The following is a 22,831-nucleotide window of genomic DNA, read 5'->3' as shown; positions in this document are numbered from 1 at the left end:
GCTGAGCACAGAGGTGCTCTGCCCCAAGAAGGGAGGGATGGAGGGAGACAGGGGGTAGGGGAATCTGGATGTAAGCTGGATGGGATAGGAATAGCGAGGAGGTACCGGGCAGTGTAGCCCTGTAGGTTGATCAGGAAGTGTAGGCGGGCTGTTCCCCAGTGCCGCAGCACTCACTCACCACAATGATGTCTCACTAGGTGCCCTGATCGCAACTCCGTGCTGCTTGGTTCGCTCGCAGACAAAGGGCCCATCCTGCTTGCTGCAGGCGGGCTCTGGGGACAAAGAAGCCCCGAGCTCCCCTTTGCCCCATGCTTTGGGTTAGGACCCAGCGCCCAAGCAGGCCGAGCAGGGAGGCGCTCTGCCACCAAGGAAGGGAGGGGGAGAGAAACAGGGGGTGGGGGGATCTGGATGTAAGCTGGATGGGATAGGAAGAGAGAGGAGGTACCGGGCAGTGTAGCCCTGTAGGTTGATCAGGAAGTGTAGGCGGGCTGTTCCCCGGTGCCGCAGCACTCACTCACCACAATGATGTCTCACTAGGTGCCCTGATCACAACTCCGTGCTGCTTGGTTCGCTCGCAGACAAAGGGCCCACCCTGCTTGCTGCAGGCGGGCTCTGGGGACAAAGAAGCCCCGAGCTCCCCTTTGCCCTACGCTTTGGGTTAGGACCCAGCGCCCTGAAATTTAAAAAGAAAAAAATCCCTGAAATATGGGTGAGGGTTGTAAAATGGGATCTCTTACACACTGTTGATAGGATTATAAATTAGTATCACCTTTATGAAAAACAACACAAACTTTACAAAATATAGAAAGAAGATATCCTGCTAGTCAAATTTATTCAATACATGCCATATGATTTATGAAAAGAATTAACTTGTATTAGCACATGTTATGTGCCAGAAACTATTCTAAGCCCTATAAACAAAACGATATGTTCAGTCCTTGAAACTATTATTCCTAAATGAAGGCCATCGCCCAAAGTCATATTTATAGGAAATTAAAGAATATGTTAATGGCAGGCTATATTTCCTTTCATGATTTTTTTCTCAGTCCCTGTGGCATTTAAACTGTGCAGAACAACAAGATAAAAATAGGAGTCTGTATTCAGATTTTAAATCTTGAAATTTCTTTTTCTTAGAAATAGCATTCTTGGAATGCAAGATATGTATTCTCATAATTTAAACTTACCTTTTTATAAATGTTCATATCATGAGTTCATTTTGTAAAGCTTTTGAATGACTTGAACAAAAGATTGACTATGCAATCACTAACCATTTTTGTTATGCTAACCAATCAGACCAACGGGGGCTGATCATTTTAGACACACACATGTGTTGAACATTTAAGCACATCTGGCTTTGCTATTTGAATGCAAATGACTTAAGGAAAATTGTTTCTATGTTTTTATGACCATCTATATTGGAGCAGTTTTCTCTGAGATATAATAGACATAAAGTTAACTCTTAAAGTACACGATCCCTAACTGTGAAGTCTGGTAACTTTTAACATATAAGTACACAACCTTCTCTGCAAACTCTCCTTCCCTATAACCCCCACTCAAATCAAGATATGGAATATTTCCAATACCCTCTGAAGTTTCCTCCTTTACTTTTTTAGTATATACTCATTATGATGCAACAAACAATTGAGTTTTGGTTCTGATTACTAATATTGGCAAATGTTTGACTACTTGTTGATTTTAAATGAATCTCTCAAAACCTTTTATTAAATTTGTTTATACTTATATTTAATAATCAGTTTTCTAGGCCCAAGAACTAAACTTCTACTAGAATATTCCTGTACAATCTGTTGGTCAGAGATGGCACATATCTGTGCTTTAGTAATATTGTGGAAATAAAAGAGGGAAACACCAGAAGTAAGAGAGCATCCTGTTTAGCTAAAGAGCAAAGTTTCTTGCTATTGTTGAATTGAACGTGGAAACTGTCCTGGCCTAAGTTGTGGGATACTTGACCTTCCCTCAGGGTCGTTGTTTTTCAAGATAGACTATCTGGCTTATGTCATCCTAAGTTAAAAAAAGGAAGATGTAGACAAAAGTCAGTACCTGGCAGGAGATTTATTCTAGAGAGGAAGCAAAGGCTATATTAGGCAGAGCAACCAGGAAGGTCAGGTGTAAAAATCTGTTCCCACTTGAGAGGTATTGAATGATGGTTTCTTTTGTCTTTCCCTACTAGAAACCGTGTTTATACATAAGTCATCTGGTTTAGCTTTGGTCCTCCTCTTCTCTAAAAGCTTGTTTTATAGTTAGCCCACCTTCCATGATGGATTTATGAAAGAACCACATCCTAGACTCAGCTGAGAGCCAGGATCCTTAGGAAACAATTCTAGTTCTCTTCTCTTCTCTTTTATTTTATTTTTTTTTCATATTAATTACAACACTGTTTGGCCAATGACTTAGCCATATTCCTAGCTAGCTCTTACATCTTAAATTAGCCCATTTTTATTAATCTGTGTATCACCATGAGGCTGTGGCCTTCCAGTAAAGTTCTGGCATCCTTCTCCTTCAGCAGCTACATGGCATTTCTCTGATTCTGCTTATTCTCTCTATATAGCTCTGTTAAGATTTCCTGCCTGGCTTTACTCTGCTAAGTCATTGGCCAAAATAGCTTTATTCATCAACCAATAAAAACAACACATATACAGAAGGACATACCACATCATCTTCCCATTTCTGTCCAAATAAAAGAAAGGTTTTAACTTAAACATAGTAAAATTACCTATATAAATTTATCAAACAAGAATTATAGTTACAATATTTAGTCCATTTACATTTGGCAAATTAAGGAAAATACTTTATCATCTATCCTATTTTTGTGACTCTAAAGTTTTATGTCTAATTTATCTTTTATCATAACTAAGGAAAACTATAACTATAGCTATCAGTCTTCAACTCCATCAAAGACCTCAGAAGGATATGATAATATCTAAGTAAACAGGAAGTGCATTATAAACAACTTCCAAGACTGTAGAATTGACAGAGACATCTTGCTGCCTGGACAGTCACCCAAAGTTCTTCTGTAATGTTGGGGCATCCATCTTCAGCCTACAGGCCCATAGTATCCAGCAGACATTTCCACAAAGCAGGAAATTTGAAGATCTGTTTTGCCATGTAATGGCAAAATTCATCAGTTACTTTCTTCTATGTCCTTCCAAATGTCTGGCAGTTTCTTCTGTGATGCAGGAACCATGAAGGACCAACCATTCTATCTCTTGGAAAGTTCAGCAGTCACTTTTCTGTGGGTCCTGCATGCCCAGTTCATACACCATATCATCAAGCAGTCCAGGCAAAGAGAAGTTTCTTACCCAAATGGTTAGCCTTGTCACATTGAAGGCAAATTCTAGAGCAAGTTTCTTCAGTTCCCCTCAACCTCTCTTAAGTAGTTCGTGCTACCAGAAGTAGACATGTCACTGTCAAGAAAAGTCTAAATTTTGAAACCTTTTAAATGACATATTCTGTATTTCTCTGAAGTTCTGAAGATTATGTAACTGAAATATATCTCTGTATATTTAGAAAACCTAACATGACTCTAAGTTTGACTATTATTTAATTATACATTATATTTTAAATGAACTGCATAAACATAATACCTTAAACAAGAGTAGAAATATACATATAACAAAATTGACCTTAAATTTGTATCAGTAAACCAAAGCCCATACCAATATTAAGTATTCATTTCTATATCATATCCCCCTTTATTTCTTTCTTTAAAAAATACCAATCCAAATTCCCACTCCCTCTACACACCCTCCCACTCATTCCCCTCCAATCCTAAGAGAGGGTAAGGCACCCTGCCCTGTGGAAAGTCCAAGGCCCTTTCTACTACATCTAGGCTGAGCAAGGTATATATCCAAAGAGAATGGGATCCCAAAAGCCAGTACATGCAGTAGAGACAAATCCTAGTGCCATTGTCGGTGGCCCCTCAGTCTGCTCCAACTGTCAACCACATTCAGAGGGACTAGTTTCATCCCATGCTTGTTCAGTCCCAGTCTAGTTGGAGTTGATGAGCTCCCATTAGCTCAGGCAAACTGTCTCAGTGGGTAAACCCCTCATGGTCTTGACCCCCTTCCTCATATTCTCACTCCTTCCACTATTCAACTGGACCTTGGGAGCTCAGTCCAGTGCTCCAGTGTGGTTCTCTGCCTCTGTTTCCATCTGTTGTTGCAAGAAGGTTCTATGGTGATATTTAAGGTAATCATCAGTCTGACTACAGGGTAAGGCCAGTTCAGGCACCCTCTCCTCTATTGCTTAGGGTCTTAGCTGGGGTCATCCTTGTGAATTCCTGGGAATTTTTCTAGAGCCGGGTTTCTTGCTAACCCCATAATGGTTCCCTCAATCAAGATATATCTTTCTTGCTCTCATATGTGTCCTTCCTCCATCTTGACTATCCCATTGCCTCAAGTTCTCCTTAACCCTCCCATTCTCACCTTCCTTCTACCCCCAACTCCCATGCTCCCAATTTTGTCAGGCGATCTTGTATGTTTCCAATTTCCAGGTGGGTCTATATATGTTTTTCTTTGGGTTCACCTTATTACATAACTTCTCTAAAATCATGAACTATAGGCTCAATGTCCTTTGTTTATGACTAGTATCCACTTATGAGTGATATTCATTTTTTTGGTTCTGGGTTACCTCACTCAGGATAGTGTTTTCTAATTCCATCCATTAGTATGCAAAATTCAAGATGTCATTGCTTTTTACCACTGAGTATTATTCTAATGTGTAAATGTGCCACACGTTCTTTATCCATTCTTCAGTTGAGGGGCATCTAGGTTGTTTTCAGGTTCTAGCTATTACAAATAATGCTGCTATGAACATAGTTGAACAAATGCTTTTGTAGTATGATTGGACATCCTTTGGGTATATTCCCAAAAGTGGTATTGCTGGATCCTGAGGTAGGTTGATTCCCAATTTTCTGAGAAACTGTCATACTGATTTCCAAAGTGGTTGCACAAGTTTGCATTTCCACCAGTAATGGATGAGTATTCCCCTTACTCCACATCCTCTCCAGCATAAACTATCATTAGTGTTTTTGATCTTAGCCATACTGACAGGTGTTAATGGTATTTCAGAGTTATTTTGATTTGCATTTCCCAGATAGCTAAGGAAGTTGAACATGTCCTTAAGTATCTTTTGGCCATTTGAAATTCTTCTGTTGAGAATTCTCTGTTTAGTTCAGTACTCCATTTTTTTAATTGGGTTATTTAGAGTTTTGATGTCTAATTTTTTTGTGTTCTTTATATATTTTGGAGATCAGCCTTTTGTCTCATGTGGGGTTGGTGAAATCATTTCCCATTCAGTAGGCTGCTTTTTTGTCTTATTGACTGTGTCCTTTGCTCTTGGATAGGAAGGAACAACATTGTAAAAATGAAAATCCTTGCTGGGCAGTGGTGGTGCACGCCTTTGATCCCAGCATTCAGGAGGCAGAAGCAGGTGGATCTCTGTGAGTTCAAGGCCAGCCTGGTTTACAAGAGCTAGTTCCAGGACAGGAACCAAAAAGCTACAGAGAAACCCTGTCTCGAAAAATCAAAAAAAAAATGGAAATCCTACCAAAAGCAATTTATAGATTCACTGTAATCCCTATCAATATCCCAACACAATTCTTCACAGACATTGAAAGAACAATAATCAACTTTATATGGAAAAACAAAAAAACCTCGGATAGCCAAAACAATCCTATACAATGAAGGAACTTCTGGAGGCATTACCATCCCTGACTTCAAGCTCTATTACAGAGCTACAGTAATGAAAACAGCTTGGTATTGGCATAAAAACAGAAAGGTTGACCAATGGAATTGAATTGAAGACCCATGATGTGGGAGTGTCATATATCAATCTGTTGATTTCATTGGTTAAGTAATAAACAAACTGCTTGGCTCATAGCTTAGAGCATAGGTGGGTGGAGTAAACAGAACAGAATGCTGGGAGGAAGAGGAATCACTCTCAGAGACTCGACAGCTCTGCTTTCTGGAGCAGAGAGACGCCATGCCCCGCTCCCGGGCAGACCCATGCGATGAAGCTCTGACCCAGGATGGACGTAGGCTAGAATCTTCCCGGTAAGACCGGTGCTCACAGATTATTAGAGATGGGTTGATCGGGATATCAGAATTAGCCAGCAAGGGCTAGAGCTAAAGGGCCAAGCAGTGTTTAAAAGAATACAGTTTGTGTGTTGTTATTTTGGGGCATAAGATAGCCAGGCAGCCGGGGTGCTGGGGACACAGCCCCGCCGCTCCTAATACAACAGAACGGCGGCACCCAACGCTCCTATCACTACAGACCCAGATATTAATGCACACACTTATGAACACCTGATTTTTGACAAAGAAAATAAAATTATACAATGGAAAAAGAAAGCATCTTCAACAAATAGTGCTGTCATAACTGGATGTCAACCTATAGAAGAATGAAAATGGATCCATATCAATCACTATGCACCAAACTCAAGTCCATATGGATTAAAGACCTCAATATAAATCTGACCACATTGAACCTCATAGAAGAGAAAGTGGGAACTAGCCTTTAATGCATGGGCACAGGAGACCACTTCCTAAATATAACCCCGGTATCTCAGACAATAAGAGCAACAATAAATAAATGGGACCTCCTGAAACTGAGAAGCTTCTGTAAAGCAAAGGACATAGTCTAGTTCTCTTTTCTCTGTCATGTCTAATTTACTGATAATTTTAATTGAATTTCTGTCATTATTATAACTCCATATTTTTCTTTCTTCAACTGATACCATGACCAACATTAGCTAAATAATTTGAATTTTCTCAAAAACAAGATGAGATGACCATGAAGGTGATGGAGAATCTGCTAACCCACTTTGGGTCACCTGGAAGTATGAAGATGATTGGAGAGAACAGAGAGCAACATTTGGGTTTGGCCAACCAATGTTACACTCCTGATCTGAAAAGTCAGCAAACCTGTAGGTCAGGTTAGGACACACTTGAGGAGAGCAGCTACTAGGGAATAATTCCCTAGGCTAAGCAGAAGATCACTAAATCAATGTCCCAATCTATTCAATTTTATAATAGTGCTAGTGAGACTTGCGATTTTTATGTGTAATAATGCCCTGAAATATGCTGTAGAGTGGCAAAGAGTATTAATATGGCAATGTCAAAAGTAAGTAATATATTTCAGGAGTACCAGCAAAATGAAAATAAATGTCAATAGCAAAGATGATGATAGAGTATCCTAGCAGAAAAGGCAGTGAGAAGTCTTTCTTAAACACTCTCGTTTATATTTCTTCTCCGTGAATTACTAAAAATAAATGAAATAAGCTACATGCTGTGAAATAAAGACTCATAAATGATAATAATACTTCTTAAATAAAATGTAGTTTTATTATAAACCAGGATATATTGGCAGGGGAGGAAGAAATGAGAAAGGGAAAAACGGTTATTAATAACTCTGTAGAAGTAGGCAACTAAGGCTAGGCAGAATCAGAAGCCCCTCCAATTTTTCCACTTGAGCTTTTAGGGAGCTAAGGTGTTTATAAATAAATAGCAGAGAGCTGTTAGCTGAAGGCTGCTTCTGGGTGCTAGTTTCCCCCTTTTTTAGCTTGCCCTGTGCACCTGTAACTTCAGAGGAAGCCTTTAATTAAAGAGTAACAGTTATCAGTCCCTGAAAACAGATCTGAATGCAGCAGTGAAAAAAAATGCCACACTTAAATCACTAGGTCAAAAATTCACTAAAATCTTACAAACTTCCTCTTTGTGGGTCATCTTTCTACAGTGGGCTTTCTTTTAAGTCTCGATTAATGTAATGGAGTGTCTAATTGTTATACCCTGAGACGGTAACTTGCAGTATTTTGGCTCTGGTGTTATAATGTGGGGATAATTAATTTCTGTCATCCTTAGGTTTGGAACTTTATTGAAAATTCAGTCAGGATCACCTCTATCAGTATTACTCAGATAAAACTATCAAAGAAAAACGTGTTACAAAGGAAAAGACAGTAAAAACTATGTTTGGTGGAGTAGCACTATTAGTAATTTGAAAATTGAAATGCAAATGACTTCTATAATTACGAGTAAAGGTAAATAATTACTATGTATCCACAGTAGTAATATGTCAAGTATGCAATACCTTCAGGAAGTGAGGTGCATGTATTGGACATGTTTCTAAGAAAAGCATACAATAATAGGTGAGAAAATAGAATATAAAGTTGAAAATAGAAACTATGCATTATGGTACGTGCTTATGGTCCCAGCACTTAGGAGGCTGAAGATGGATAATCAAAAATGTAAAGCCAGCCTGGGCTACAGAGTGAGACCTTGACTCAAAAAAATAAAGCAAAACAAAGGTATACAATATAGGATAAGTTTATGATGACCTCTTGTATCTACTTATTATTTTAACATGTAATGAGCATAAATATGTAATCCATTATCTCCTCTCCTCTCCCCAAAATCTCTCTAAGCTTTTACCCTTTTTAGGAGAACATTTATTTATTTATATCAAATCCTGGATTGTTATAATTTTTCTTTAGACATGCTAGGCAGAGATGTCAAGAGAAGTTTAAAGACTGTCATTTCATTCTCATTAAGCAGAGTACAAAGTGTGGCACTACCTGGGGAAAGAAGGAAGTGAGTGAGTGAGTTGTGTTTTTTAACACACATTGAACTAGAAGTGAAGATAAATAGGTATGCAGAGAGATAGATACATAGATAGATAATACATGACTTTGAGGGAGAAAATTGTTTACAGATGATTTTGGGGAAATTTTGTTCTTTTTCTCTCTGTGTATGTGTATATAGAGAATATAAAAATGCTACTCAATACTCTCACTCTCTGCTCACCAAGTTTCAATAAAATTATATATCATAGTCAAAGCTTTAGAAAGCTAAATCAAGATTTCTTTCAGATTCAATACTGTGATAAGATGAGCTGAGCATAGCGGCAAAAAAAAGACCTATGTAAAATTTGCAGGACATTAAAGTATATATGCACTGAGAAATATGAAATATTCTATACTATATCTTATATTATGTATCATATATGGTTAGGGTTATATTTTCAACTTTCACACCTATTTTATATGCACAGAAAATATCTTGAGAAACATGCAAAAACTTTAATAGGCAGAAGTAGATATTTGTGATAACCATATTGGATTTCAATATTAGACATTAATAAAGTCTTAAGTTTTCATACTATATATTTCTCCTGTACAAAGTTAATTTTTCAAGGCAAGGTTAAGTTTTTTAATAATGAAAACAGTAACACATTAACAGAAAAATGCATGACCTGTTCTTCAATTAGTTAGCTAGGAGTCATATAAGGTATGGATATTAAGATCATAAAGTCCATAAGATGAAAAACTGTTTTGGAAATGAGACTAACTAAAATGGCTGGCTAAAAACAAGCATACCTTCTCCTCCTCACCAGGGACTTGTAATCTCTAACCCTTTTGGTAACAGATGATCTTTTTGCCTTAAATAACTTGATGAGAGTTATGACTTCCCTAGAAAACAAACCATATCTTTACAATCATTTCCACATATTTAACTTATTAGCCTTTTTAACTTCACTTGTTTTATTTTTGGATTCCACCAGCTTTTCTAATTAGTTACCTTATGGATATATTAACTTTTCAGAGGCCTGAATAAATTGACCTGTGAAGTAAATTCTTTGGAAACTGTAAAGTACTTGTCATTTGTAGTAATTTTACTGTTGTTATTATTATAAGCTTCCTTTAATTTATTGTTTATATATTTGAATAATCACTTGTGGATTCATTTTTGGGATGCCAATTATAACTATATTGCGTAACTGCTCATAAAGCTTTCTGTATACTCTTTTTGGTATCTCTCAGTTTAGCTTCTCATTCCAATTAAAGTTGTCAAAGTTTTAAATAACAATTCTATCAACATCTGTTTTTTTAAACACCTGTACATGCAGATATATCTCTGAGTTACATTCTTATAATTGTAAAATCTTACTATAGTTTTTTATCATTATCCATTGCAGGATATATCTCTGATTTACATTCTAATAATTGCAAGATCTTACTATAGTTTTTTTATCATTATCCATTGCTGAAGAGTAGTAATTTTATCAGAAGGAAAGAGGATGCACAAATACTAGACAGAACTTTCTGATATTTGCTATCAGAGATTTGTACCAGGAGAAAGAAGGAAATTAATCAAACCACTAACTCTTTTAAATAAAGAAAGGCAGGAACTTATTTAAGAAGATGCTGTTTCCCTCTGGTTTAATGAGAATTTGTTTTGCCATCAATTAAATCCAACTTCAATATTCACTGCATGGTACATACAGAGGCTCACACTAGATAATAAGTTTGAAAAGTAATTGAATTTGCTGGATTCTCCTGGCAAAAATCTCATTCAGTATTAACCTTTTGGAGAAAAGGCAGGTGAAATTTTCTCATAGAGATATTAGTGACAACATTTGGGGCCTTATTTAGGTTTCTAGGCACACTGAAGTCGGGGATCCCTGGTTAGCCTAATGATTGACTATGCATGTGTGCTCTTTGAGCCTTGTTGAAAGCTAGCAAAGATTTTTCCATTTATAAATTTTCTTCATCAAAACTGTTTATGATTATATCAATCTCTTCAAAAATCATTTGAAATTGTGACTGTCATATTTAATATATTTAATATATGCCAATGTAATCTTCAAAGTATTCAGAGGTATAAAATTTGAATAATGACTAATCTTTAAAGGGAAACTGAGTGGAATAAATAGGAGGTGAAATTTATGGGTGCATGTTTTCTGGAAGGCTAAAGAATAAAAATACTGAGTTTATTAAAACATACGTAAGAAAACAAAATTTGTCAGGTTTCCATTTGAGGATATATGTTAGAACATATAGCATGAACTACCCTTTCTATTGAAACACTAAACTGCTGGAAAAAGTAGAAAGGGCATTGGGGTGGTTTGAAAGAAAATGACCCTCAAAGGGAGTGGCACTATTAAGAGGTATGTGACTTTGTTCGAGCAGCTGTGGCCTTGTTGGAGGAAGCATGTCATCGTAAGAGTTGGTTTTGAGGTCTCTTTTGCTCAAGTTTCCTTTAGTATGACTGTCAGTGAACTTCCTGTTTCCTGCAAGATATAGGACTCTCAGCTCCTCTAGCACCATATCTGCCTGCATGCCACCATGCTCTCCATCATGATGATAATGAACGGAACCTCTGAAACTGTTAAGTGAGCCACCGCAATTAAATGTTTTCTTCTTTGGAGTTGCCATGGCCATGGTACCTCTTCACAGCAATAACCTTTGCAACTCTGTGATTCTATAATGATTCCAAATTTAAAGTTTAAAAAATCCATATTACTGTTTTCTAGATGTTCTACTTGATTATTTTCATATGTGTTCTCATCCTAGTCTGTTTATTTTCTTTTGAAAGCTTTATTTGAAAAGTTTAATTATCTGTATGTATGTTGGGATCGGGCTTGTGCCTGTGGAGGCCAGCAGTGCCACATCTCCTTGTTGCTGGAGTTTCAGCTGGGAGCTGCCAAACATGTGTACTAAAAACTGAACTCAAGTCCTGTGAAAAATTAGTGAGTGCTTTTATACAGAGTCATCTTTCCAGACCTGCTATAAATATTTTGCCTCATACCTTACACTTTTAATGTCTTAAGTTTTATGTGCTTGTTCTATGGCTATTAGATTTTCAATTTTCTTTCACCATGCTTTGTTATTGGTATATTGTAATTTTTAAACCCAGATGATAATTTTTATTATACTTTTAAAAAAATTCTTTAAAGTCTGGATTAAAAGTCTAGTTCTTCTGAGCATGTTTCTGTTTGCTTCTCCAGCCTGCTGTGGCTATCATTAAATTAGTTTTCAATTGAGTTTTTGACTATATAAATAATATGACCCTTTTACCCAATTTTATACCAAAATTATACCTCATAATTATAATTTAATGGTAAAATCAAGAAACCAACATTGTTGGGGTTGTAGGTCAGTGTCAGAGCACTTGCCTTACACAGTCAAGGTGGTAAATTCAATCCCCAGCAAACACACACACAGTAAATAATTGACATCAGTATAAAATATAGTATATCTAGTTCTGTCAATTTATCAAATGTCATTTTTGTCTTTATGGTTGAGTTTTGAGTGTTATTAATGTATTATAGGTATGAGTCCTTTTTGGATATTATAATTTTAAATATTTTCTCAAAAAAAATCTCATGTTTAAAACGTCTGTCCTTTAGAACTCTATTTTAAGAAAAAGAGAGAAAAAATACATTTGCATACACATACATGTTATCATAATTGAGGAGCTTCCTTATCTTTTACAGGGCTAATTTATGGAGGTAACAGATTTTGTAGTAACAGTAATGAATGTTAAATATTTGGCAATAGAAAAACGGTCAGGAATAACAAACACTTGTTTCATTAAAACCGTTAGCTATAGCCATTTGACAAAACACTGTCAAAACCAGAAACTAAGAAAGTTTACCAAGCAAATCTATACCAAAAATATACTTTAAGGAGAAGAAAATAAAACCATAACGAATGTTTGAAGAATAAAGAGTAATGATGGGTAAGTATGGATATATAAGTATATATAATAAAATTCATTTCTAAAATAAACATAATCATGTATAAATTGATGAACTAAAAAATTGCAAAGCTAAATTACTAGAAAATAATATCAATTAGTTTAGGAAGGATATGGTAAAATTTAACTTTAAAAGTTCTATTTATTATTCAAAAGGAGAAATATTGAAAGGTACCAGGAAAGGCTTTAGCAAAGAAGGTTTCTGGGTGTTTCTATGAAGATGTTTCCAGAGATTATTAAATAAGGATGGGAGACGAGAGTATAGGCATCACCATTCAACAGATTCCTGAATGAAATAAAAGGAGAAGGGAGTCTTTAATTTAGATGTTTTCCCTCATCTAAAGCTCAGAAATATGGAGCTCAAGTTGTTGTTTCAAATGCAAGGTAAAATTTCCAAAGTAGCTTCCAAAAGAATAAGAGATAGAGAATAAAAACAATAAAAAAGAAACCAAATAGAAAGAATTACCTAATTGTATTTTATCAAAAAAAAGCCAGACTTTTTAAAACATTGTTCAAGTAGTATAGAAGACAATAATATGGCATCTCCAAAATACTATTTTAGATGAAGGATTATTCTGAGATTAAGGCAATTTAAGAAGTGTAGAAAATACTTTTTACTCCACATCTGATTAAAATAGACACAAATTACAAAGGAAAAAAATGGTTTGTTATGATTGGCTATGCAATGTCCTCCAATGACTCATATATTAAAAACTTGTTCCTTGTGCAGCAGTGTTCAGCATCAGAGCCTTCATTTGTAGTGGGATCATGAGAGCTCTAATGCCATTAATAGATAAATTTAATGGGATAATAGAAAATGGGTCTTAGTTGAAGGACAGGGACCACTGGGGAATTATAGACTGATTCTTGTGTGCTATACTTTAGTGAATAAGGTGGTTTGAGGGGAAATTGGCCCCCATAAGGAGAGACACTATTAGGTGTGTGGCCTTGTTGGAGGAGGTGTTACCTTGTTGAAGGAGGTATGCCATTGTGGGGGTGGGCTTTGAGATTTCCTATGCTCAAGCTATTCCCACTGTGGAACACAGTTCACTTTCTATTGCTTACAGATCAAAATGTAGAACTCCCAGCTCCCTCTCCAAACCACGTCAGCCTGCATGCTGCTATGTTTCTCACCATGATGCTAATGAACTAAACCCCTAAAACTGCAACCCAGCCCCTAAGAAATGTTTTCTTTATAAGAGTTGCCATGGTCATGGTGTCTCTTCACAGCAATAGAAACTCTAAGACTGGGAACTTTAAACTGTAGGATTTTATGAAACCCTTAATGTTTATGTGGAGGAAACTTCTCAAAGACACACCCCTAGAATGAAGAGCTACAGGTAATCAATGACTTCAGAAAGAGGAAGAATCAGTTTTCTCTAGGGATGAACTTCCTAATAGTCCATCCAATGCAAGTGTTCAGTTCTGAAGACTTAAATTTATAAGCAACACTAAATAAACTCAGAAGGTTGTATGCATGTGCAAATGTATAAATATGAATTATAATTTATAAAGGAAAAGTTGTGAATTTGAGGAGGGTCATAGAAGAAGTTGGATGGGTGGAAATGATGTAAATATAATACTTGTGTATGAAAGTCTCAAAAAGTAAACAATTGAAAAAATGGTTTTCAAGAAATGTAGACATAGTTGTCTTTAAATAATCAATGTCCAGATTCTCAATTTTTAACATTTGTTTAACAAAAAGTACTTTTATACTTTTAATTATTGAATCATACTTTTCCCACTTTCACAGAAAGAAGCCATTATTTATCAACTCTCTTGAACCTGACTATTGGGCCTAGATTTCTCTAGATATACACACTTCCTAGTATCAAACAGTAGAGCAATTTAAAATATTGACTTCAACCCTGTGCCTTCAGCAGAATTAACTGAGTGCTTAATCAAGTTGTTGGTAGACACATCAGTAATAGTTTGTGATGATGTTACCTGTTTCTTTTCAGTGTAGAACTCATATAGGACATTAAAAGATTCAGTGACACTGCTGCAATGAACTCTTTTGTATTGATTTCTTTTTATATGTGAATAAGTTTGTTAATTACTCACATACAGAATATTTAAAACTGAGAAAGAATTGGTGGTGAATCCTCTGTCATTCTAGCCATAAGTGATAATCATTCCTAAGTACACGAGCGAACCTTCATTCTCATCACTAAGTGGCTCATTTTCATTGACATTTTATATTTGATGTTTGATGGTTGTCATGATATGCTAGGCCTCCCACAATATAGGGCATGACTCAGACTATTTTACTTAAGTAGTTAATGGAAACTAATTTTCCACATTTGAAGACTTTGTGCTATACAACTACACGGATTTCGTGAACCTTTTAAATGAAATTACTTATTTATACTTTAATAAATGATGTCATTTTTACATTTGATGATGATTATAGATATAAAATTTCATTATTTTTAAGTACCTATATATTCTCATTTTCAAAAATGTTACCATGGTGACTGAAAAAATGGCTTAGCGGTTAAAAGGATTTATTGCTCCTGCTGAGGCCCTGCATTCAGTTTCCAGCACCCACTTTGCACTTTGAGTGACTCACAACTGCCTTGTCACTGCAGCACCAGTACCAGAGGACCCAATGCATTTGGTCTTTTGGAACACATGCACTCATGTGCACATATTTGCATACAGCCATATATATATGTGTGTGTGTGTGTGTGTGTGTATGTGTGTGTGTATACCTAAAACTAGATAAAATTAATCTTAAAAATGTTACTGTCTTTACAAGCAATCTGTACTGTCATAAGTGCAAAGGTGTTCCAAGATCTCTCTGAACTGTCATAGAGACAGAGAAAATTTCCCTCCAGTTCCTATAACACAGTATCTTTTATAGGAGAGAAATAACAACACCCAATAAAACATCACCATAGGTTGGATTGGACCTAATCTGACCCCTCCCTGCCTTGAAGTAGCAGGTATTAGAAGAAATGACATGGTAAGGTTAGCCTTAGTTCTATATAAAGCTATTAAATATGAGTACTGCTTTCCTCTCCCTAACTCAGGCTTGGATATCATTGTAAGTAGTATCTGTTTAAAAAAAAACACAAAACAAACAAAACAATAGTGTTTGCCCTTGAAAAGTTCTTCAACTTACTCACAAAATACTAGTGAATTTGCTGATGAAGATTGGAGGAAGATGTAAGAAAAAAAAACAGTGAAATTGCATTTGATGTAATGCCCTCCAGAAAATGAAAAAGATTAAATGTAGAATTATTCGATTATAACTATGGTTCAAACAAAGTATATGGAAATTTATCCCTGGATAATGCCTTCCAAGTTATTTGGCCCACCTTCCCTTCTTCACATGCATCCCTGTCTGGGCTGAACAATAAGCTTTGCTGCTTGAAGCAAACATGGAGTGGAGAAGTGGAAGAGAATCAGCTTTTACTGTTTGAATGTTATTTTCTTACACCTAATCTCTGAGGGAGTACCTCGAGGATGGAATATTACATTTTCTTTAAGCTACTAGAGTGAAAAATACATTTTTTAGTTTTAAAACATTATTCCATTATCACTAAAATATGTGTTTTTGAAACTTCACCAGAGTTTTGAGCTGGCATTATTTTACTATATAATTATATTGAGGATGCTGATCGTGCCATATATTGATTTATCCTTGTCTCTTTTTGTCTACTTTCCATGATAATTTGTATTTCTTTATCAATTCTTTTGCCTTATCCTTCTCGAGACTGACTACTCCCTCATGTTCCATCATCCTAGAAAACTATATAATAATCGGCATGCATGACATCCATCCTCAGAAATGTGGCAAGGAAATGTGTGTGTGTGTGCGCGTGCGCGCGTGTGTTGTATGTTCACATCTGCTTTTTAAATTCCACTAACATTTTTGTGGTTTTATGGGCTTTTAGTTTGAAGAAAAGAAAATGATTATAACATCCAATTGGGGTTACTTCTCCAGAAGACTTGCCCTTTTCTTCCTTTTAAGTAGGAAATCGCACCTTCACATTGTTGCTTCAGTGCTCAAGGAAGGCTGGCACCACTCTCAGTCTCTGGTTAAATCGATCAGCCCAAACACTAACCCATCCTATTCAGTGACCCGCAAATACGATTAGAATGGAAAATGTTGTGATAGGTAGTAAGTGATGGAGATAGAAACAGAGACCCACACTGGAGCACTGGACTGAGCTCCCAAGGTCCAACTGAGGAGCAGAAGGACAGAGAACATGAGCAAGGAAGTCAGGACCGCAAGGGGTGCGTCCACCCACTGTGACGGTGGAGCTGATCTAATGGGAATTCACCAAGGCCAGCTGGACTGGGACTGATGGAGCTTATGATCAAACCGACTCCCTGAACGTGGCTGACAATGAGTGCTGACTGAGAAGCCAAGGACAATGGCACTGGGTTTTGATTCTATTCCATGTACTGGCTTTGTGGGAGCCTAGCTTGTTTGGATGCTCACCTTCCTAGACCTGGATGGTGTGGGGAGGTCCTTTGACTTCCCACAGGGCAGGGAATCCGACTGTTCTTTGGACTGGAGACGGGGGGGGGGGGGGGGGGGGGGGGGGGATAGGGGGAGGGAGAGGGAAATGGGAGGAGGGGAGGAGGTGAAAATTTGTAATAATAATAAGAAAATAAAAAAATAAAAATAAAAAACAAATGTTTCTTAACTCCTAAAAACAGAAACAAAAATACCTGGTTTTTTTTTCCTTCCTCTAAATTTCTGTGTGCCGAAAGATAGTGGTATAATTCTACAGTCATCATATAACCTTGAAGGGAACTACTATATAGAACATTAAAAACCTGGTTCCCAGGGAAAAACATCACAAAAAAGGAATGAATGAATGTATCTTTTCCCTCTAATGGTTGTTGACTGATGTGCCATGGTCAGTAGTAAATACAATGTCCTGCTAATTTAGGTTTTCTCCTACTTGTAGCCTTTACCATTCAAAGGGATATGAAGATGTAGCTCATAATGGAAAACCGAAGCTGGTTGTCATGCTCTCTGTGAACTATTAAATTGCATTAAATTACACTAAATTGCTTCTGTTTTTCAAAATTGTCTTAAGAAAAGTTTGGCCATAAAATAGACAAGCTAGTACACAAAGCTTACAAACTTTTAAGAACATGAAAAATTTTTCTTCTCTCTCCATCAGTTTAGCAGTCTTATTTTGTTTCTTGTTCTAACCTCTTTTCCATTTCTCCCCTGTAACTGAAATTTAGGTTAACTCCTAGGCTACTTTATCTCTAGGTTTTTTTTTAATCAAAGACATATTTGCTAAGAGACTCATGAGAACTGTAGCAAACATGGCATGATCAACCTAAGAAATGGTGGTAGCAATAGGCACTGTTTAGATACTTTCCAGGAAACCTAATACAGAGAATCAAGGCTGACTATTGGGAGAGTTGAAGGATAATAAAGCATGACTCAGCCAAAATTTCATGTAACATCTGAGCTTTCCCCTCGGAGAGTCATTTTTACTAGCTAAAATTTCAGCAAAAAGAAAAAAATGTACAAAGAGCTCAGAGTAAACTATTTAAGACTTACGGATGCTTTAAAACTTGTCCTTGGAGGAACAAGTCATTTTGGGTAAGAAAAATATTTATAATTGAGTCATTCCTTCACCTCTACAGATTTATTTCAATTCAGAAAGCTTTCAATGGGAGCTGAACATAAGCTCAGTCCTGCACTGACTGGCTTGAGCAGAAAAATATGAAAAAATTGTTCTCTTCACGAAAGCATCTCACACCTGACTCTTCTTCTAGCTAAAACTGTGCCAAATTGAGATATAAATATGGCTCTTTGTAAGCAACAAGGGTAAATTTCCAGTGCTAAATGGAGTACCTGGGGGGCATTGCACAAAATATGTAGGATTTGAACTATATCATAATGGATGAGGAAGATTCATAGGAAAGAAGAGACCCCAGAGGAGTAGATTGGAGTAGGGAAAAGACACTTCTGAATTGACAATGGAGCTGCAACTAAGTTGTATATTCTTTATGACTTTATCTTTGAATGTTAGCTAAACAGCAAGAATCATTTTCCCATCTTCCTTTTCCTGACCTGCCAGGTGTTAGGATTTCTCCATCTTTGGCTATTGTTCAGCTCCTCGGTTTGAGCACTGCAATTTTAGGCATAACGTCTGCTCTTTGTGTGACAGTTCTTGCATAAAACACATTCTCAGTGCTTTCTGTGGTACTTATTCTTGATGCAAGGAACAGATGGCAAATCCAAAGTCATTTCTCTTTATAGACCATTCAAGATGTAAATGTCGGACCTGGATGCTGTGGAATAGGATGGCTACAGATCTTTTATGCTCTGTTCAGTTAAATGGTCTGATTGTTTTAAAGAAGCAATAACCATTCCTCATGTATGCATTTAAATAGTGGGAATTTATGTTTATTTTCAATCCTTCCTTAATTTTTCACAGATTTTAAATGCAATTGCTCAATTTAAATATGTAACACAAATGCAATGTCCACGTTATAGTAGCCTTCAGCATTTGCTCGGTGTTAGTGAGCAAGTTGGGGAGGAAAGGGTTTATTTGGCTTACACTTCCATATTGCTAGGTATCATTGAAGGAAGTCAGGACAGGAATCGAAACAGGGCCGGAACCTGGATGCAGGAGCTGATGCAGAGGCCAGGGAGGGATGCTGCTTACTGGCTTGCTCCCCATGGCTTGCTCAGTCTGCATTCTTACAGAACCCACAGCCATCAGACCAGGGACACCACCCAGAGTGGGCTGGACTCTCCACCATCAATCAAGAAAACGCCTTACAGCTGAATCCTATTGACGCATTTTTTCAATTGAGATTCCCTCCTTTCAAATAACTCTGGCTATGTCAAGTTGACATAAGGCTAGCCAACACAGTTGGCTTCACAGGCCCTAGTCTTTTAAACACACAATATACATATGTGAACATACGTTCAGTCTAAGAAATACAACAGTAACTGTTAAAAAAGAACAGTCATTAAGTGTATAAATCCAAGCAAAATTTTGATAATGTACTGAGAGTTCAGATTGAAGAACCATTACTTGGTACCAGTAATCCTGTGTAATTTACTGCAACTCTTTTCATGTTTATCCTGTATTATTGCATTTATGGATACTAATATTCAGGTCTTTTGAAATATTTCTATTCTTTAAGATTTTCATATGTTGTATTTTGGTCATAATTACTCCCTCCTCCATCTCTTCCTCGAGTTATCCTCCATCCCATTGTGGTCCAATTTTGTGCCCATTCACTTCTTTAAAAAATCCTTCAAGGCCAATTAATGCTGCCTATGCACTCTTGGGTGTGTGGCCTCCCACTGAAGTGTGTTACCTGCCAGGGGCCGTGCACTTGGAGAAAAATGACTGGTCTCCCAGCAGCTTTCAAATGACAATAGCTTCTAAACCTAAAGGTGGAACTTCATGCTCCATGCTCACCATCCTCCTCTAGGCTAGGATTGTATCTGACTGAGCTCCCATATGTACGAGACTCCCATACTGCCACAACTACTATGAGTTCATATGCGCAACTGCACTATTTCTGTTCAGAAAGCAGTTTTTTTGTACTCATCCACAGCTTCTTGGCTCTTGCAATCTTTCTGACTCCCTCGTGTACAATGATCTCTGAGCCTTGGGAGGAGGAAGTGTGATACAGATGTCTTATTAGGACTGAGAACTCCACCGTACTCAATTCCCTAAGGTAGTGTATGTAAGAAAAATGACAGTTTTTCTTCATCACAGAATAAATGATGTTATACTTACTATACTCATCATACATGGAGTACTGCATTGATAATGTGGCCTGAAAAATAAGGAAATTGTTACTGGCATTGTCTAGAAAAATAAAGAGGATTATCTAGAAGATAGAGACATAAAAGATCGTGAATAAAAGGAGTGCCACGTGAAAAGGAATGAGGACAAATTGTGGCTTCATTTTAAGAATCAAAAGTATTTTGATGTTACAAATCTAAAGTAAATACAAAAGAAAGAGAGGCAGCACAGAGGCATAGGTAGATGAAACAAAATACGTAAGTTACTGGCTCAATATGCTTTTCTATGCCATTATGAAATACCTGGTGCTTAGCTTGTTTCTGATCAATAATAAATTGTATTTAGTATTAAAAAATCACTTTTACATGTCAAACTGACAGATCATGTGTTAATTTTGGATTAAGCTAGCAATTTTAGTGGCATGGAAAGTTATATATTAGACACTATAATATGGTTATTTCAATAAGTTAAGATACAACAGGAGATTTACATGAGGAAATATAATGAGGACAATAAAGTTTAGCAAAGACTTTATTGCAATAGGAAGGAGCATAGAGGGGATGAGAAGAAAAAAACCTCCAAAATATCTCCCATGTTTTGAACTTAGAAAACTAGGTGGATTTAGAGGTCATTCGCTAAGCTGAAATAAGAATTCAGTTTTGAATCGATTGGGCTTATCCGACATCTAAGTATCAGCCTGAAAATTTTATCATTTAGAAGCCATGGATGGTGGGCTAAAGCTATAGATTTTAAAATTCATATAGAGTCTTGTTGTAATATGAGCGGCGGCGGGGCTGCGTCCCCAACACTCCAGCCGCCTGCCCGGCTAGCTTTACCTGAAATAATTACACAGACACTGTATTCATTTAAACACCGCTTGGCTCATTTCTACCCAGCCTCTTCTAGGCTAACTCTCGCACCTGGACTTGCCCATTTCGTATCATCTATATAGCACCGGTCTTACCTGGAAGATTCTAGCCTAAGTCCATCCTGGGTCAGAGCTTCATAGCGTGCGTCTTCCCTGGAGCAGGTAGCATGGCGTCTCTCTCTGAAGCGTCTGCTCCCCAGCGGAGAGCTGTCGAGTCTGACCTCACTTCCTCTTCCTCCCAGCGTTTTGTTCTGTTTACTCCTCCCACCTATCTCCTAACCAATGAGAGCCAAGCAGTTTCTTTTAATTTAACCAATGACCTTCCTCCATCAGAGTCTAAATCAAAATGATTTAAGAAGCAAGTCTCTAATAAAGAGTTCAGTTCTACTTTTGTGGCCTGATTGATGAAAGCTTGTAAACCTTACCACATTCTCTCTCACTGATTCTGAGAAAAAAAAATGATAAGAAAGCTTGAATATTCTCTACTTTAGTACCAGGAGGAAGTTCAGTTCATTCAAGACCAAACCTACCCATGCAAGGAAACACTGATCCTTGCTTTACAATCTAACCATAGTAAAGTCCAAATCAATCTCCATACCCTACTTTATTGAGTAAAGTATTGGTTTGTTTAAAAGCCCACATTGTTTCGCCTAAACAGTTTTACTATTGTCTTAGGGTTTCTATTGCTGTGATGAAACACCATGAACAAAAGCAACTTGGCGAGGAAAGTGTTTATTTGACTTACACTTCCACCTTGCAGTTTATTATCAAAGGAAGTCAGGACAGGAATTCAAACAGGGCAGGAACCTGGAGGCAGGAGGTGATGCAGTGGCAATGGAGGAGGGCTGTTTATTGGCTTGCTTCCCCTGGGTTGCTCGGCCTGTTTTCTTATAGAACCCAGGGCTACCAGCCCAGAGATGGCATCACTCACAATAGGATGGGCCCCATCAATCACTAATTAAAAAAATACCCCCACAGCCTTGTATATAGCTTGATCTTATGGAGGTATTTTCTTAACTGATGTCCCTTCCTCTCAGGTGATGCTAGCTTGTGTCAAGTTGACATAAAACTATCCAGCATGACTATGTGAGTAATCTCTTCATTCATACTAGGTACATGTGTAATATAACCCAAAAAATTTTAGATATGTGTAGAGAATACATTCTTCCTCTCTGTATGATAAAAATAGATTTAAATTATGTCCATATAGAAATTTCCAATGATGTGTATCTTTCTCATAATAATATATACTTTTGTGTAATTAAGTGATTATGATCTTGGCACAGGAATCATTCTAGTTTGACCTGTATAATGTGTACCTATAAAGCCAAATGTGGTCACGACATGGAGAATTACAGGATAAAATCAGTATTTAAACATCAGGCATAAGAAGAGGAACTCATGAAAGAGTCTGAAAAAGACTTGGCAGAAAATGAGAATAGGAGGAAGTCCAGCAAGAAGAGCCTTTTACGACAGAAAAAGAATTTCTTATAGTCAAATATTTAACAGGATTCAAATTAGATTTGAAAGCTACTACTGGTTTAGTAATTAGGATGGCAAGAATAAAATATTGTTTGATTTATAGAACATCTATGTGAAGAAGAACTATGTCTCAAAGTTTTGCTCATTACTATCTTTGATTTATTTTTAGAGAATCA

At 36.9% G+C, this 22,831-nt stretch overlaps 1 long non-coding RNA gene across 1 annotated transcript in view; it reads right to left on the bottom strand.

The window, feature by feature from the left end:
- Positions 1–590: 590 nt before the first annotated feature.
- LOC142841237 (uncharacterized) overlaps positions 591–22,831 on the bottom strand; it is a 265,846-nt gene continuing 243,605 nt past the window's right edge. The window contains exon 3 of the long non-coding RNA XR_012909036.1: positions 591–673. This is a non-coding gene — a long non-coding RNA (uncharacterized LOC142841237). The remainder of the gene's footprint in view (positions 674–22,831) is intronic.

This window comes from Microtus pennsylvanicus, chromosome X, assembly GCF_037038515.1.
Source record: "Microtus pennsylvanicus isolate mMicPen1 chromosome X, mMicPen1.hap1, whole genome shotgun sequence".
Classification (NCBI taxonomy): Eukaryota; Metazoa; Chordata; class Mammalia; order Rodentia; family Cricetidae; genus Microtus; species Microtus pennsylvanicus.
This window is presented reverse-complemented; position numbering and strand designations above follow the sequence as displayed.